We start from the raw sequence: 19,476 nt of genomic DNA on the forward strand, positions 1-19,476 counted from the left end.
GGGGCTGGTCCCACATCCACAGGTGTGATAAAAATTTGGGAGGGATATCTTGGGAGTATATAGTCCCCAGCCCCACAAAAGGTCCCCCTAGCCCAGGGTATCAATGCCAGTTCCAGGAAGATAAGTTCCTATAATTTCTGGCTGCAAAAACCAGCAGGTATTGAGTTGGTGGAAGAAACTGCCAGAATCCCAAGCAGTTCCTCTTAAAGAACCCACACATTGATATACTCAGACTCCCTCCCTCTGAGCTCCAGCACTGGGGTAGCAGCTTGAAAGGCACCAGTGGCATACAGGGAAAAACTGAAGTGTATAGCACCCAGGCAAGACCTGGGGGACAGCTTTCTCCCAGACAGAAAGGAGGGCAGAGGCCATTGTCCCTTTTCTGAACTCTCCCCCTACAGAGCAACAGACCTGGTGGGCTGGTGCCATATATGAGTCTCCATCAACCTAGTTAACATTGTCCCATCATGGAGATCCCTAGAGATTCTGTCCCACCCAACTTAAGGGGCCACCCAAGCTGCTTTTCATATGGCTGTCTTGGCTCATACTTCATAACTTCCTAAATCCTATCAAATAAGCTACAGCCAGCCTCAGTGAACCCCCACCCCTAAACCTCTTGCTAAGTGCCTCGAGGCCCAGCACTAGCAGCATCCAGCCTAGATTCACAGCTTGGCTTCCCCTAGGAATCTCCAAGTCCAATGCACAAGTAGCAACCATCTCAGATTGCTTTATAGCTCAGGCAGGGTGGCCCCAGACAGAACACAGGTGTGGGCTGACCTTGGTCTGTACCTCCGGGGAAACCCCAGAGCCTGTGTACCCAGTGGAAAGCTACAGACCACATCAGAGCACCACCATCCTGCTTCCACATAACTGATCCTCCACAGAAGACGGAGGTTGGTGGTCAGTGGTCATAGCCAGTCCTTGCAGCTGACTGGCCTCAGTAAATCCCTCCCATTGACCTGCCAACAGTAATCAAGGCTCAACTGCAAAAGGAGGGTGTTCTCAACCCACACATAGGGCACACCTTGAGTACTTGACTTGGGTAATAGGGGATGCTGTGCCACTGGACCCTACAGGACACCTCCTATATTAGGCCATGCTACCAAGACACAGAGTCAAAGCACCTCTACTTAATACATAGAAACAAACATCGGGAGGCTGCCAAAATGAGGGGAGAAATAAACATGGCCCAAATGAAAGAGCGATCAAAACTCCAGAAAAAAAAACTAAACAAAATGGAGGTAAATGACCTATCAGATTCAGGGTTCAAGACATTGCTTATAAGGGTGCTCAAGGAACTTAGTGAGGAGCTCAAAAGCATAAGAAAGATCCAGTCAAAAATTAAGGATACACTAATTAAAACAAAGAACAATTTATAGGGAAACAACAGTAGAATAGATGAAACCAAGAATCAAATCCGTGATTTGGAACACAAGGAAGAAAAAAACAATGAATCAGAACAACAAAAAAATAAAAGGATAAAAAAAAAGAGGACAGCATAAGCACCTCTGGGAAAACTTAAAGAGGTCCAACATCACATTATAGGGGTTGCAGAAAGACAAGAGAAAAAGCCAAGGAATTGGAAATCTATTTGAAAAAATAATGAAAGAAAACTTTCCTAATTTGGTGAAGAAAATAGACATGCAAGTCCAGGAAGCACAGAGAGTCCCAAACAAGATGGATGTAAAGAGGCCCACTCCAAGACACATCATAATTAAAATCCAAAGGTTAAAGAGGGAATCTTAAATACAGCAAGAGAAAAGCAGTAAGTTACCTACAGGGGAGTTCCCATAAGACTGTCAGCTGATTTCTCAAAAGAAACTTTGCAGGCTAGGAGGGACTGGCAAGAAACATTCAAAATCATGAAGAGCAGGACCTACAGCCAAGATTGCTCTACCTAGCAAAGCTATCATTTAGAATTGAAGGGCTGATAAAGAGCTTCCCAGACAAACAAAAAACTAAAGGAGTTCATCATTACCAAACAATTACTATATGAATTGTTAAAGGGACTTATTTAAGAAAAAAAGATAAAAATTATGAACAATAAAATGACAATAAATACATATCTATCAACAATTGAATCTAAAAAAAAACCAAACTAAGCAAACAAGAAAAACAGAGACAGAATCATGGATATGGAGAGCATTTTGATGGTTGCCAGATGGGAGGGAGGTATGGAAGAGTAGGTGAAGAGGTAAGGAGATTAAGAAATACAAATAGGTAGTTATAGAATAGCCATGGGGATGTAAAGTACAGTATAGGAAAGGGAGCAGCCAAAGAACCTATTTGTATGACCCATGGCATGAACAATGATGTGGGGATTGCCTGAAGGAGTGGGGGGTGCTGGGTGGAGGGGGACAAAGGGGGAAAAATTGGGAAAACTGTAATAACATAATCCATAAGATTCAAAATAAAATGAAATAAATAAAACAAATAAAAAATAACAAATGTCGGTAATGATGTGGAGAAATTAAAACTGGTGCATTGCTGATAAGAATGTAAAATGGTATAGCCACTATGGAAGACAGGATGGTGATTTCTTGAAGAATTTAACATAGAGTCAATTAGTATATGATTCAGCAATTCCACTTCTAGGTATATACTAAAAGAAACAAAAGTGGACACTTAAATAGATATTTGTACATAAATGTTTATAGCAGCATTATTCACAATAGCCAAAAGGTGAAATTAGTCCAAGTGTCTATTGATGAATGAATAAACAAAATGTAGCATATACATACAATTGAGTATTATTCAGTCTTAAAAAGGAAGGAAATTCTGACATATGCTGAGATTTGGATGAACCTTAAAGACGTCATGCCAAGTGAAATAAGCCAGTCAAAAAAAGATATGTACTATATAACTCCACTTAAATGAGCTACCCAGAGTACTCAAATTCATAGAGGCAGAAAGTAGAATGGTGGTTTCCAGGGGCTGGCAGAAAGAGGGCAATAGAAAGTTTGGTTTAATGGGAATGAAGTTTCAGTCTGCAATCATGAATAAGTTCTGGCTGTGAAGAGTGGTGATAGTTGCACAACATGAATGTACTTAGCCACTGAACTACATACTTGAAAATGGTTAAAATGGTGAAAAAAGTAAAAGGATAGAAAAGGATATATCATGTAAATATTAAAAGGTAAGCAGGAGACTTGGCCTGTTTGGCTGAGTTTGTTGGAGCATCATCCCATGCACTGGAAGGTTGCAGGTTTGATTCCCAGTCAGGGCACATACCTAGATTATGGGTTTGATCCCCCTCGGGGTGTGTTTGGGAGGCAACCAATTAATGTTTCTCTCTCACATTGATGTTTCTCTCTCCTTTCCTCTCTCTCTAAAATCAATAAATTTATTTTTAAAAAAGGAAAGCAAGAGTGGCTAAATTAATGTTAAAGTACATGTCAGAGCAAAGAAAATTACCAGAGACATAGCAGGACACTATATCATGATAAAAGGATCAGTTCAATAAGAAAACCAGTATAGTAATACTCAATGTTTATCCACCAAACAATGGAGCTGCAAACTATGTGAAGCAAAAACAAATGGAACAGAAAGGAGAAATAGACAAATCCACAATTACATTTAATATAAACAACATCTCTGCTCTATCTGAGTCTGGTTCTGATATTTTGTCTCTTCAAACTGTGTTTTTTTGCCTTTTAGTTTGCCTGGTAATTTTTTTGTTGAATGCCAGATATGATGTACTGGGTAAAAGGAATAAAGGTAAACAGGTCTTAAGTGTATAGTGTTAAGGTACAAAGGGTGCTGGGGTATTCTATAAGCCTGTGATTAGGTCTCAGTCTTTTAGTGATACTATGCCCCTGGGCTGTGACATTCACAAGTGGTTCTCAGTTTTTCTCCCACCTTAGGTTGAAGGGGATGGGGTTGGGTGGGTATTTACCTTTTACTAGGCTGTTTAGGTTTAGGTTAAAACCCCAGTAGGTAAGGCTCTGGTAAAATAGTTTATCTGCAGAGCAGGCCTTGTTAGGAACAGAATGCTCTGGTCTATTTTATTTTATTATTTTTAAAATATTTTACTTATTTATTTTTAGAGAGAGGGGAGGGGAAGGAGAAAGAGAGGGAGAGAAACATCATGTGTGGTTGCCTTTCACACACCCTCTACTGGGGACCTGGCTGGCAACCCAGGCTTGTGCTCTGACTGGGAATTGAACCAGCAACCCATTGGTTCACAGGCCGGGGCTCAATCCACTGAGCCACACCAGCTAGGACATCTGGCCTATTTTAAATGACTATCTTTCACCTCCTCCTGCAGGAAGTACAAGGGGATCTGCCAGAACCTGATAGGGCTCACAAAAGTGTGAGGTCCCCCACTCTCAAGAGTAGAGCGCCCTGGAGTTTTTAACTCAAAAGTGAGATTAATGAATTATTAAGCCTTTACCAATTTGCCAATCACAGTTTAGGTTTTCCTATATCAGCACTGGTTCCCACAGAGGTTTCTGCTCTGCTGGCAGCAGTACACCCTCTTACCTCAATTCTCTGGCCAATCTGAGGAGGGTTGTTGTTTTTCAGTTTGTTCAGCTTTTTCTTGATGTTAGGATGCAGTGGTAATTTCCAAACTCCTTACATGCTGGACCAGAAACTGGAAGTCTAAAGGGTTGTTTAATATAATAATATAAAGTTGTTTCTTTAATTTTTGATTTTATAGTTTACAGGTAAACAAGCTGCTTTCATTTTCCTTTCAGGAAAACTGATTTCAGGGGACCCGAGGAGAAAACACCAGGAAAACAGGACTCTGTCCCTTGCAAGTTTTCACTGTCAAGAAGAATACTTTCTGTGAGCTTAAAAGAAAACATCCACACAAGGGAGCCAAATAAACATTGGTTGTGCCATCTTGAGGCAAAACATGCCCAGGAATATTTTAATTCAATTAATCCTTCCTGAGATGCTGTTTCAACAGTGCCCTAATTTAGTTTTCTCAAGAACATAAGCTTCCAGAAAATTAAGTTGCCTTGAGAATATGTAGGTAACCACTGCAGATATGCTGTGCTCCAAAGTAACACAATGTAGAGGTTAGGAACAAGGGCCACAGATAAGCCCACACAGAATTCCTTTTTTCAAAGGCTCAATATTATCCCATTGTATGTATATACCACATTTTGTTTGTTCACTCATCTACCAATGGACATTTGGGTTGTTTTCACCTTTTGGCTCTTGTGAATAGTGCTGCTATGAACATGAATGTGCAAATTCCAATTTGAGATCTTGCTTTCAATCCTCTTGGATATACACTCAGAAGTGGGATTACTGGGTCATTTCAGGGGATTTGACCCAGATTTGGTAATTCTATCTTTAATTTTTTTGAGAAATCATACTGTTTTCCACTGTAGCTATACCATTATCCCACAAATGCACAAGAGTTCCAATTTCTCCAAACCCTTATCAACATTTGTTATTTTCTGTTTTTTTTTTTTTTATAGTAGCCTTCCTAGTGATTTTGGTTTGCATTTCTCTAGTGATTAGTGATACTGAGCATTTTTCATATGGTTGCATTTGAATATCACCTTTGGAGAAATGACTATTCAAGTTTGCCCATTTTGTGATTGGGTTATTAGATTTTTTGTTGTTATTGTCTTTTTAAGTTCTGATGTGTTGTTTCCACAGTAGTCAGTAAGTAGCAGTGTATTCACAATAGTTGCACATGGTAATAGAGGAACTTTTGCAGCATTAATTCATGTTACTTTAAGTTTATATATATGATGGTCTAGGGGTAACATGCATAAAGCATGATAATGATTACTCTGGTATCTAGGTGGACATGCATGCTGGAATTGTAAAAAGTTTCCTTTTTATCAAAATAAGGAAGAAGATTGAATCAAATTTCAAAAGTTAAATTAATGTCAATTTTATAAAAATTTTTAGATTTAAAATTTTATATTCATGAATTAGAATTTATATTTGCTTCTTATCATTTGAACATATTATATAAAAATATTTTGAAACATTTTATGTTTTTTGGTTTTTACCTGTGCTTTAGTTTACATTTTGATAAAAATATATTCCTGCACTTTGAATATATGGCACTTCAAATATAATTAATTACATTTCATTTGAAAATTTTAGTATCAGTGGAACACAAATTCTGTAAAAATATTGACCATAACTGCATCATTTGATTTTGTTAAAATGAAGACAAAAAAGTATTATATGAAATAAGTATAATGAGAAATTATATTTATATTTATTACTTATCCAAACCATTTGACCCCCAGATTTGTGTAATAGTAATTAAATTCAGTAAGATCTGACACTTTGAAAACTTTTTGTCTTATGGAAATCATACCATAAGGCATGTTTTAAATTGTTTGCTTTTATAAAGAAATATTTGTCAAGATAAATATATGAAACATTATAGGACTTCCGGCCAAGATGGAGGCATAGGTAGAAACACTGTGCCTCCTTGCACAACCAAAGGAAGGACAACAATAATTTAAAAATAAAAAACAACCAGAACTGACAGAAAACTGAACTGTATAGAAGTCTGACAACCAAGGAGTTCATGAAGACACATTCATCCAGACTGGTAGGAGTGGTGGAGACCGGCAGCTGGGCAGAGAGGACTCAAGGCAAGGTGATGGCTAGAAGACCGGGGCAGGCAAGGCTGCAGCTGGCCAGCAAGGCAGCAGCTTGTGGACCTGGCAAGGTGGTGGATTGTGAACTGGGTGGTCCCACATTCATACACAGACAAACTAGAAAAAACAAATAGGCAGCAGGATGGACTGTGCAACCCAGGGCCCCAGCATAGGGAACTAAAGCCTCAAACCACTGATTGAAAATACCTGTGGGGGTTTTGGCTGTGGGAGAAACTCCCAGCCTCATAGAATTTGTTGGAAAGACCCACAGGGTCCTAGAACACACACAAACCCACCCACACAGGAATCAGCACCAGAAGGGCCCAATTTGCTGGTGGGAAGCGGGGGGAGTGACTGAAATCCGCAGAGAGTGGAGCAAGTGCCATTATTCCCTCTCGGAGCCCTTCCCCACATACAGTGTCACAACACCTCAAAGTGGGTTGCCCCGCCTTAGTGAACACCTAAGGCTCCGCTCCTCAGTATGTAACAGGCAGGTCAAGATCAAAAAAATGTGGCCCAAATGAAAGAACAGATCAAAGCTCCAGAAAAAAACACAACTAAGCGATCAAAAGATAGCCAACCTATCAGATGCACAGTTCAAAACAGTGGTAATCAGGATGCTCACAGAATTGGTTGGATTTGGTCACAAATTAGATGAAAAAATGAAGGCTATGTTAAGTGAAACAAAGGAAAATGTACAGGGAACCAATAGTGATGGGAAGGAAACTGGGACTCAAATCAATGGAGTGGACCAGAAGGAAGAAATAAACATTCAACCAGAACAGAATGAAGAAACAAGAATTTGAAAAAATGGGGAGAGGCTTAGGAACCCCCAGAACATCTTTAAACATTCCAACATCTGAATTATAGGGGTACCAGAAGGAGAAGAGGAAGAGCAACAAGTAGAAAAGTTATTTGAACAAATAATAAGGAAGAACTTCCCCAAGCTGGCAAAGGAAACAGACTTCCAAGAAGTCCAGGAAACCCAGAGAGTCCCAAAGAAATTGGACCAAGGAGGAACACACCAAGGTACATCATCATCACATTACCCAAGATTAAAATGAAGGAGAGAATCCTAGAAGCAGCAAGAGAAAGGGAAACAGTTACTGACAAAGAAGTTCCCATCAGACTGTCAGCTGATTTCTCAGAAGAAACTTTGCAGGCAAGAAGGGGCTGGAAAGAAGTATTCCAACTCATGAAAGGCAAGGACCTACATACAAGATTGCTCTATCCAGCAAAGCTTTCATTTAGAATGGAAGGGTAGATAAAGTGCTTCTCAGATAAGGTCAAGTTAAAGGAGTTCATCATCACCAAGCCCTTATTTTATGAAATGTTAACGGGACTTATCTAAGAAAAAGAAGATAAAAAACATGTGCAGTAAAATGACAGCAAACTCACAATCATTAACAACCACACCCAAAACAAAAACAAAAGCAAACTAAGAAAAACTAGAACAGGAACAGAATCACAGAAATGGAGATCACATGGAGGGTTATCAACAGGGGAGTGGGAGGGGGAAAGAGGGAGAAAAGGTACAGAGCATAAGTAGCATGGATGGTAGGTAGAAAATAGACAGGGGGAGGGTAAGATAGTATAGGAAATGTAGAAGCCAAAGAACTTACATGTACAACCCATGGACATGAACTAATAAAGAGGGGGAATGTGGGTGGGAGGGGGTGTGCAGGGCAGAGGGGAGTGAAGGGGAAAAATGGGACAACTGTAATAACGTAATTAATAAAATATATTTAAAATATATGAAACATTATATAAGAGTTTATTAGGATATTCGTATTTTTTACCTATCTATGTATCTAGATGGTATGCAAGCTTCCATTTATATTTCCCTGTGCTCTGAAAATGTTTAAAGTGTGCCTGCACTTTTGTGTCCCTAATTGTGTTAGAAAGTGATCTACAGTGCAAAATAATGGCTAGCATTTATGGAATGTTAATTGTAGGCCAGACATTGTGCTATGTGCTTACATACACAATTTCAGCAAGCCCCACAATAACCCATTTTATAGATGACTAAACTAAAACTTAGATGGGCCATGTGCTTTGTCCAGGTCACCCTGCTAGTTAGTTAGTGCATGAATGGGGACTATGTCCTAGCCACCCAACTCCAAAAACAATACTTTTCTTGAATCTCATAAACACAGGTTCTTACAGAAGGAAAAGGGGTGTAACTACTGCCAGGGTACAAAGCAGGATCCTCGGGGTTTCGTTTTCTCTGATTTCCACCCAAGACAGAAAAGTTGTTAGCTGCACTTGACTGATCACCTGGAGATGCTACAGAACGAGGACCCACCCAGGTCCTACTCATCTAGACCCATCTCTCACTTGGTTTTAGGGGGTTGGCCCAAGGGAAGGGCACCTGTGGTAGGCAGCACATCATCTTTGTGTTCACTTCTACCAGAGCTGGTGTCTTTCTTTACTATTTCCTTTGTGTCTGCGCTTCAAACCTCCCCAGGGCCTAGATGAAACACTGTTTCATTCTCCACCCATGTGTGAACAGGAATAAAAGATAGCTTTTCTTGACTCATTCACATCTTGGGCCCACTCAAACCCCACAGGAGAACAGGGCATGGATTACAGATAAAGCTTAAATCCATTTTTGCAGGAATTATGCAGCTTACAAATGAAGGCAATATCTGTGTTTGGACAATGGCTACCTTGGGGCCCTTATGGCCTTAATGAAACTCTATACATCAAGGCTCTTCAAAAACCTGAGACAAGAACATGGAAACCGACCCCCTACTCCAGTGGGCTCCAGAAAGCACAGTGAGTAGTGGTGGGCTGCGAAGAGAAACAAGCATCTGCTAGCCTGGGCAATACTGGTTGATGGCTGCAGCTGACCTCTAGGTAGTCCTACCCCAGAAAACTCGGGCTCCCTGACAGGCAGATCTCCCTGGTCACGGCTGTGTTAATCCTAGGACCAGGGAGACATATCCATCCCTCTACTCCTCTAGGTGCACACAGAGAAAGAAGGACCTGGGCTGATCATCTGAAGCAGTATTTCTCAAAGTGTGGCATGGGATCCTGGGGTACTAGTAACTAACACCTTCAGTGTTTCCACAAAGTCAAAACTATTATCATCACAATACTAATATGGTATTTTCTCTTTTCACACTTACCAGTGTAGAGTGGCACATTATGAAGACCACATGATGTGTGATAGTGAAACATTATGTGTAGAAGCAAATATGAGAATCCTGTTGTCTTTTATTGAGCCAGACATTAAAGAGATTTGTAGAAATGTAAAACAATGCTATTGTTTCTATTGATTTTTAATTTTAGAAAATGATAGCTATTTTTTGGTAAAATGTGTAATTTATGTTAGCATGTAAATTTTTAAATGAATTATTAAAATATTTTTTTAATTTCTCAGTTTTAATTTTAATTTCATAAATATCAATAGCTATAACCCACATAAATGAAAGTTCCCTGAGGTTCTCAATATTTTTTAAGAATATAAAGGGGTCCTGAGACCAAAAAGTTTGAGAACTACTGAAGACACTGAGGATACAGAACACCCCAACATTGTTTAGTCTCAGTGCCACATTATATGCCTGCTCCCTACCTCTTCAGAACAAATAAAAGAGTCCAGCTTTTACTTAGGCTATCTTGAATTTAAGGAGGCCTTATAGTCTAAGAAGATATATTTTAATTACAAAGCATAGACTGAAAGAAAAAGAATATTCATCTATGAGTGAAGAAAAAGGGCTTCTTTTTTTCTACTGTCATATTGCACAAAGCCAGTTCCTCTGAACACCCATTTCTGAAGGAGGTGTCCCTCCTGCCCCAAGCCCCCAAAGGGCTCTTAGGTCACATGAACTTGAGAAATACTGGGCTTCTGAATCCAGTAGTTACTGCAGGTTTCACAGCCTTCAACATGAGCATTAAAGGTATTGTGAATCTCTGAGACACACACCACTGTGTTTGCCACACCTACCTGGCCATGAAACTCTTCTAGGGACGACTTGTAGAGCCAGTCTTCCAAGAACACTGGGAACTGCTTTACTCAGTGAGATGACGCGGTCTCCTGAGTGCTGAGAGCGGCTTAGCAGCCTGAAACCCGCCGGCTTGCACCAGTGAGGACGGTTAGGGCTGGCAGCATGCTCACTCTGAGGCCGGCAGCTGGGGGTTTGGTTGGGGATGGGACTGGCTGGGGAGCATTCCACCCAACCTGAGGTGAATAATGTGGCAGTGGGGGTGGAGAGGTGATCTGGAAGCCCAGGGCAGGCCTGGGACTTGGGGGAGAGAAGCAGAATTGGAGGCTTTCCAGAGCTGGTAAGGACCAGATCCTGTGGACAGGAGAGCAGACCCCCCCAGAGCGGGCACAGTGATACAGCGAGAGATGGGCGGCCCAGGACATGCATGTCCTACCTGCCTTACCCTTCAAGTCCGAGGACAGGAGGTTGGGAGGAATTCCCACCTCAGCCCATAAGGAAAGGGACTTCCAGGCTCACTCCCCAGAGCACGTGGCTGAGGAGTGGAGCTCTGGCCCCTCGTTCCCTGCCCGCCAGAGGGCCCGTTGCTCATCTGAGAGGTGAGAGCCTGCTGTTCACTGGGGAGGTGGCCTCTCGAGGCTAACACAGCCAATATCACTGGGGTGAGTTTCTTAACCTCCCTCTCCTGGCCTTCCTCATCTGTAGAATGGAGTGATACACCTTCCTCACAACTTCCCAGTGAAATAATTGACGTGAAGGGCTCCGCTCTGTGCCTGAGGTGCGGCGTGCAGGACGCGGCGTCGTCCTTCCCGCGCCACATTTCACCCAGAGGTGGCCCGATGGCTAGCCCTCAGTGTTTCTTTCCAGGAGGTGAGTGCGCTCACCCCGGGGGCCGCCCTGCGTTCACGCTCCCTCTGGTCTCCCTGCGGGCCGTGACTCGGTGTGCAGTTGGCTCTGACCAGCAATAGGGCCTGAGTGTCAAAAACCCCACGCGAGGAGGGGAGGTGGGAGCGGGAAATCCAGCGTATACTTCGCGCTGCACCGCATTCTCCAGAGAGAGCTGGCCGGAAGTCTTGTCCCTGGGGCCTCTGTGCTTGCCCAGGTCCGGAGGGCAGGAACGCAAACCCTCTTATACATGCCCAGGGAGGGAGCCTGCTATACACCTTGAGATTCAGCCTGGTCTCTGTGTAGTCAGGAGGCAGTCCACAGGTCTTGTCGTGCTTGGCATACCCCTCTCCTCTCTGAGGTGAGAACCATGGAGGAATACGCGCAGGGACTGCCTGTGTTAAAACACCCTTATCAGCGTTCTCAGTTGGGAAGTGGGGCCTATAGATTGAACCAGAGCAAAAGTAGGCTTCTATGGCTACCTGGACGAACTGAACTCACCTGACCAGGATTTCAGGGGCCCTGAGCGCAGAGCCGGCCTGAGGAGAGGCTGGGTGTCCTGCCTTTCACCCTGCACAGATGAGCATAATTCTACCCTCCTGTTTCCTAGGCTCATGGAATGGTCCTTCCTCTGTGCTCCAAAGGGCAGTGAGTGTAGAATGCAGGGAAAGATAAAAGGTTTCTTTCAGCATCTTCCCAAACGTCCATAGTTCCCTTTTTATAGACATGCAGGGCTGTGAGTAAGCCATTATTTGGGAATGGTCTTTCCTCACATAAGCTAGGGCAGGGTGTAGGGCCCTTCTCTTCCTATGAGGCTTCCCAGGATGAACTGCCCTGCCCACTGCTCCTCCTTCTGCCTAGGCCTCAAATGTTCCCTTCTGGCTGAACTGGTGGCAGTGGCCTGGCCCTAGATGGGAAGGTGCTCTCTTGGATTCACTTGATTCTGTGAGGTCTCTCAGGACTCATAGTTTTCAAACAGACCACTTCAGAGCCTGCCTTCCCTCCTTCCTTCCTTCCTCTCTCCCTCCCTTCCTCACCTGAATATATGTTTATTGATTTTGAGAGAGAGAGAGAGAGAGAGATCAGTTGCCTCCCATATGCACCCCCACTGGGGACTGAACTAACAACCTTGGTATGTGCCCTGACCGAAAATCGAACCCACAACCTTTTGGTGTATGGGACAATGTTCCAACCAACTGAACCATTCAGCCAGGGCTAGAGATTTCTTTTTTAAGAAATCAACTTTGATTTTAACCATTAGGGTATTTTTCTAATATTTTTGCTAAGGCAAACATTAAAACTAGTTTGCATTCTTGGAGCCTAATTTGACCAGAAAGCTAGTAGGAAGCTCGAGAGAGATTCCTGGCTTGGAGAGAGGTTGTCACACGGGCTTACCTTGGCATAAACAAAGATTATGTGGAGGCTGGAGGTGACTGCTATGCTCCTCCAGGAGCACTCCTGGTCTAGGTCTTCTAGTACTAATGGGAGCTCTGGAATCCAACAGATCCTGGTTACAATCTCTGATTGCTATGACCTTGGGCCACTTACTCCCATTTCTGAGGACAATTTTCTTTTTTCTTGTATATTGAGTGAGTTAGGACTGTTGTGAAAATTAAATGGATAATATGGGTAGAGCACTTTGCACAGCCCTTGACACATAATATCCTAGTAAACGCTCAGCATAGGGTTAGGATGAGAAGGTTTGTCTTCACCAAAAACCAGTCAGAGAAACTCACTGTTGTTTCCTTCCTGCCTCTCCCCCTTGACCTCCTTTCAATACTTGGGTTGAACTGGCTTTCTCCAAGCCCCCTGCCATTCTCTTTTATTTCCAGGTGTCTTTGCTTAGAATTAACCTGAAGTAAATTAAATGGAGGTTAAGTCCTTTTCACTCTAGGAGGCTTTCCTTGATAGCTGAACCCAGACCTGATGGCTACTACCTGCTACTTGCTCTAACAAGGTCAGAGGGACTCCACATTCTTACAGTGATGGTAGCTTCATCAGCTTCCAGGATTACTCACAATGCCTAAGACTGTAGGGGGATGCTCCTTAGATGCACACTGAGTTGAAGTATCTCTTGCTTGGATAGCTGAAGGGTACTGCTGCTACTGTGACTCCATCAGGTTTGCCAATCAGGAGCAACCCTTGGTCACAAAATGGCCAGCATTACTTTCCTATATTTTTAGTTGTAGAAACTTTGCTAAAATAATCTTACATGGACATGTGATATAGAAAGCTATTCATGGTGGGCTATTCTTGGTGCAGTGGGGTAAAGGGCCCAGAGTCTCTCCCCTTGACTCTTGAGGAGCATTAGGGGACTTGCCATGTTTCTGCCCTTTGGAGACTGGAAGGCCACCAGGAGAGCAGGGGTTCTGACCACAGATTACTGATGGTAACTGGCTATCCATGGTTAACCTCTAAGATATGAGATGGAGTAGCATATTGAACCTGATCTGCTGGGGAGTCTAGCCCCTGGGATAACCTGAGCTTGAGAAATTTCATCTGGCTTTGGGAGGGATGGGTACTGTGGCTTCTGACCAAGTATGGGATTAATACAACACAGCTCTTTGACTTGGAGCCTACATTAATAGAAAGCCAAGTAATGGAATTGTAGGGTCACCTCATCGCATCATCTGTAGCCTGGGCAGAGACCGATAATACCATCTCCTCATTTGCCTTGTTAACAGAACCTCTATATGAGCAGAGGTGTCAATGAGCCCAGATAAAAACTACTTTTCCAAGGAGATAGTTAGGTGAGGATTCCAGGAAAGCCCTTTTAAGAGGCTGCTTCAGTTGGCAGGTTCCACTTTCCCAACTCTTTCCTCCTTGTTGAGGAATAAGGAGGATGTGATGGTGGGTGCTCCGGCAGCCACCTAGGAATTCATGAGGATGAGGGTCATGTATAGAGATTAGGATGGAGCCTGAGTCCATGAGAACATTGTAGAACCACCAAACTAGCAGTGGTCTGCTTTACTCTGTTCATTTCAGAATGTGAGGAGAAAAAAAGTCTCTATAACTCATGTTGTTGAAGCTACAACATTGGGGAACTTTATCAGCCAAATATAATTCCTCAATGATGATACATGACTGCTAGAACCCAGTAATGTGTCCTTGGAGGACAATATTAGCAGCTCTAGGTGGTGTTGGACCAGCTTTTCTCCAATTAAGATGTTATGTGGTGACTGGTTTGATGAGTTTCAATGTCCCCTTACCTTTTCTCTGATACCTTTTCTCCATAGAAGTGTTATCAAAAAAGTGATTAAACAGTAGAATACATGCAATAAAAATGGGGGGGGGGAAGAGGCACCTGATTATTTGCAAATGGAATAAGCACACCATTATCTTTTGACCACAATTTAGAGATAAGGAGGAGAGTTCTGGTCACTGGGGCCTTTCATGATTTTAGTGATCTTGATAAACATGTAAATATTTAAATTATACAGCTATAGAATGTGCTTCCTGGTTTATCTTTATGAAATATTTTTTTTGTGAAGGCTAAAATGCATTCTTTATAAATACCAGATTTCCCTCCTGTGATGGTAATTTCCAGTCTGGAGCCCATCTGGACTGAATCCTTTCCTCAGTCCCCAGGAAACCGAGAACACCTCACTGCACTCATTCTCACACCTGGAAAGGAGAGAGCTCCCTGGGTCTGGGCTGGGATGGCCACTGACTCTGAAGAACCCTGAAGAGAGACCCTAGAGGGGTATCATCCTCCCTGAAGTCATGTTATTGGATTAGTACTCAGCAGACAGCAGTTTATCAAGGCATTGGTGCCAAATATGTTACATTTCATCACCAATAAAGGCAAATTTCAGGGGTGTTGCCTTTGGGGAGTAAATGAACAGTTTACAAGAGGTTTCTGAGGAACAAGTGGATATTTTCCCACTTGATCTCAGAATTACACCTTTGACTCAGCACTAATTGTATCTAATTTTATATTACAAGACAATGCATTGGTCAACTCTGTAATCATGGGGATGTGAATGGAGGGTGAAATAGCCCATCATGTCAGGAAGTCTTTATCAAAATTCCCCCAACTGTTGGATGGGGCTTTAATAATGAAACTGCTCGTTATGGCCCATGCAAATGGTTATAACAGCACAAAGTGCTTTTTAGTGATTTCTAGTTAGAATTTGGCAATAGCAATAGGCACAAACAGCCAATTAGGGGACATGCCAGCTACTTCCAGTGAAGCTGCTGACACAAAGGCAGGGAAAGGCACTACAAGAGATAAAATTCATGTCATAATTTGCTTGCTAATAATTTCCTTTTTTGTGTCTGAAGCCTTGAAGGATTGTCCTAAATTAGTGTATTCATAAAGACAGCCAGTTAAGCCATCACATAAGTGAGTTAACAGCAAGCTGCTATCACAAGGGTGAGTAAGCCTGGAGACAGAAGTCAAGATCTTCTAAATCGAGGCAAAATTGACAAGTACCAGCTGAAAAGCGTTACTTCTGTGGGTGGCAGCTCAGGGCTGCACATAATCTCTGAGGCCCAGTGCAGCCTCTGGCATAGGCCAGCAAAGGGCAGCTGTCCATCGGTGGAAACTGCCCTGTGAAATTCTAACAGGGCTTGCGCCCTGTGCTCTGTCCTCCGACTTCTTCCGCAGTTGCAGACTAATTAAGAATAAGACGGTTCACTTTCTCTCCTGCAAGGATTTCCTTGACCTACAGTAAATATCCTCTGTGAATTCACATTCTGCCTTGCATTTGCAGTATTTAAAAAAAAAATCACATTAGTTGCCTGGTTTTATTGACTGTTTTTCTGCTGCCCTCTCTGGCTGAAAATGCTCTTCATCCACATTCTGTTCCTGCAATGAGGTGAGTGAGGTGTTTATTTATACATCCCTTTGGATCCTTCCATGAAAAGAGTGACACACTTCTCTTGCTTGGCAACATGTTTAAACATGAGCCTGTGTTTTTACTTCTTAACTTACTTTCTTGTCAACACATGTAAATCAGTACAATCATAGCTCAGGGACACTCCCTTATAGTGTTTTTCAAATACATATTTTCTAAGATTCTGTTTAAATTTAACGTTGGTAAGCTGTAAGCTTTTAAATAGACTTGTGTAACTATGAAGAATCTTGTGCTAAAATCTTCTGTGTGAGAAGCTACTCTGAGTGAATGTTTTGTAAGGTTTGAAATATGTAAATTGGATTTGTTTTCAACTCAGGGGAGACTAGTAATCATAGCTTTGATTCTAGGTCATAAAATTAGATCTCAGACAATGTCACTACCAATTTTTAAAGTATATTTGATTGATTATGCTATTACAATTGTCCCATTTCCCCCCCTTTATTACCCTCTGCCCTGCACCCTCCTTCTCACCAGCAACCCTCCCCCCCAACCTTAGTTCATGTCCATGGTTAATATATATGTGTTCTTTGACTTCTCCATTTCCAACACTATTTTTAATCTCCTCATTTATTTTGTACCTACCAATTATGCTTCTTATTCTCTGTACCTCCTTCCTCATTCTCTCCCCTCCCCCTACCAGCCGATAACCCTCCATGTGATCTCATTTCTGTGATTCTGTTCCTGTTCTAGTTGTTTGCTTAGTTTGTTTTTGTTTTGTTTTGTTTTTAGATTGAGTTGTTGATAGTTGTAAGGATTGTTGTCATTTTACTCTTCATAGTTTTGATCTTTTTCTTAGATAAGTTCATTTTGCATTTCATATAATAAAGGCTTGGTGATGATGAACTCCTTTAACTTGAACTTATCTGGGAAGCACTTTATCTGCCCTGGACTTCCTGGAAGTCTATTTCCTTTGCCAGATTAGGGAAGTTTTCCTTCATTATTTGTTCAAGTAAGTTTTCAGTATCTTGCTTTTCCTCTTCTCCTCTTGGCACCCCTATGATTTGGATGTTGGAACATTGAAAGTTGTCCCAGAGTTTCTCCCAAGCCTCTCCTCATTTTTTTTTTGAATTCTTGTTTCTTCATTCTGTTCTGGTCTAATGTTTATTTCTTCCTTTTGGTCCAAACTGTTGATTTGAGTTCAGGTTTCCTCCCCTTCACTGTGGGTTCCCTGTATATTTTTCTTTATTTCACTTTTCATAGCCTTCTTCCTCTATTTTGTGACCTTATTCAACCATTTCTGTGAGCATCCTGATTACCAGTATTTTGAACTATACATCTCATTGGTTGGCTATCTCTTCATTGCTTAGTTCTATTTTTGGAGCTTTGATCTGTTATTTCATTGGGCCCATATTTCTTTGTCTCGGCGAACCTGTTATGTAGTGATGGGTGGAGCTTTAGGTATTTGCCAGGATCGGGCAACCCACTTCACTGAATTGGGGCGCTGTATGTGGGCGAGGGGTCTGAAAGGAAACAAAACTGCTTGCTCAGCTCTCAGCCAGCTTTCAATCACTTCTCCCGCTAACCACAAGCAAATAGGGCCCTTCCAATGCTTATTCCCTGGGTGGGTGGGTTTGTGTATGTTCTAGGGCCCTGTGGATCTCTCCAATGAACTCTTCTGTGAGGCCGTTTCTCCTGCTGACACAGCCCCCACCTGTGGGGGTTTTATAGCCAGAGGCTTTGAGGCTATATCTCCCCACACTGGCACCCTGGATTGTGCCGTCTCTCTTGCTTCCCTGTAGTTCCTCCCAATTTATCCACACACAAATGTGGGACTGCTCCATCTGCCAGCTGGTACCTTGCTGTGCATCCTCTTTGCCCCAGCTGCCTGTCTCCACCCTTCCTTCCAGCCTGGATGAATGTTTCTTCTTTCAGTCCTTGGTTGTCAGACTTCCATACAGTTTGATTTTCTGGTAGTCCTGTTGTTTTTTGCTTTTAGTCTTTCTTTTAGTTGTGTGAGGAGGCAAAGTGTATCTATCTATGCCTCCATTTTGGCTGGAAGTCTCCCAATTTTTTTAGTGACTTTTGAAGTATCAGTATCTTTTTTATTGGAGTAAATTTTACATTGTATGAAGCACCAACCTTATGTGCACATTTTCATAAGTTTTGATAAATCTATATATCTGTGTAAGAGTCACCCCAATCAAGATATAGCATCATCTCCAAAAGATCTCTAGTCAGTACCCCTCCCCATAGGCAACAATGGTTGATTTTCTATCACTATCATGAGTTTTGACTATTCTTGAATCATCTTGTGTATGTGTGTGTAGATTCTTCTGTTTTCTTTCATGTTTTTGATCCGTGTTATTTGATGGAATGTTTTATTCATGGTATTATATATGTGGTTCATGTGTTTTTATTGCTATTATTACATTACATCTATATATATCACTATCTTTTATTTTGGAAATTTGGATTGTTTCTAGTTTTTGGCTATTATGAATAATGGTGCTATAAACAATTTTAAAAAGTCTAGTAAGTGAAAAGTAATGGCGAGGTTTCCAAATTTTTTCTTATAATCTGGATGATCATGAAAATAAAACCACCATCCAGGGGATTTATATGTGTTCTTACAAATGTATCACTGAGGCCCCAAAATGAGAGGGCCACCTAGAGGCAGATTTTGTTTAAATGGGCCTACTTTCATAGACATGACTTACAATGGTGTTTTAAGGGGAGTTCTCAGGCCAACCAAATCGTCACACATGTCAAAATGAATTTTGGTGTTGCAAGGACATATATATATATATATTCATTTTTATGGTAACCTTGTGTTTATGGCAAGTAATGATGGTTTTTCCTTTAGGGTATTGATAGAGGTTCACTTGGCAAATTTAAGACAATGATGAAAAATTTCCAGGAAATAATATTTCAGATGGAACTCAAATTGGTCAAGTTTCAAAACACTGGCATTGTAGTTTAGACTGCAGAGCTAACTCACACTGCTTCAGCCACTTATTCACTGTGTCATCTTTAGCAAGTAACTCTCAAAGTTTGCCTCAGGATCTGTAAAATGGGATAGTAATACAGACCATACATTGCTGAGGATTAAGTGATAACATATGTGATACTCATAGCACACAGTGAATGCTTGATAAACTATTCACTGCAGGAATCAGCAATCATGTGGACAACCAAACACCAACCAGTGACTGAAGGCTAGAACAGTTTTGGGTATGTGAGGTCATCATTTCTGACACACAT

The sequence above is a fragment of the Phyllostomus discolor genome, chromosome 4 (assembly GCF_004126475.2).
Source record: "Phyllostomus discolor isolate MPI-MPIP mPhyDis1 chromosome 4, mPhyDis1.pri.v3, whole genome shotgun sequence".
Taxonomy (NCBI): Eukaryota; Metazoa; Chordata; class Mammalia; order Chiroptera; family Phyllostomidae; genus Phyllostomus; species Phyllostomus discolor.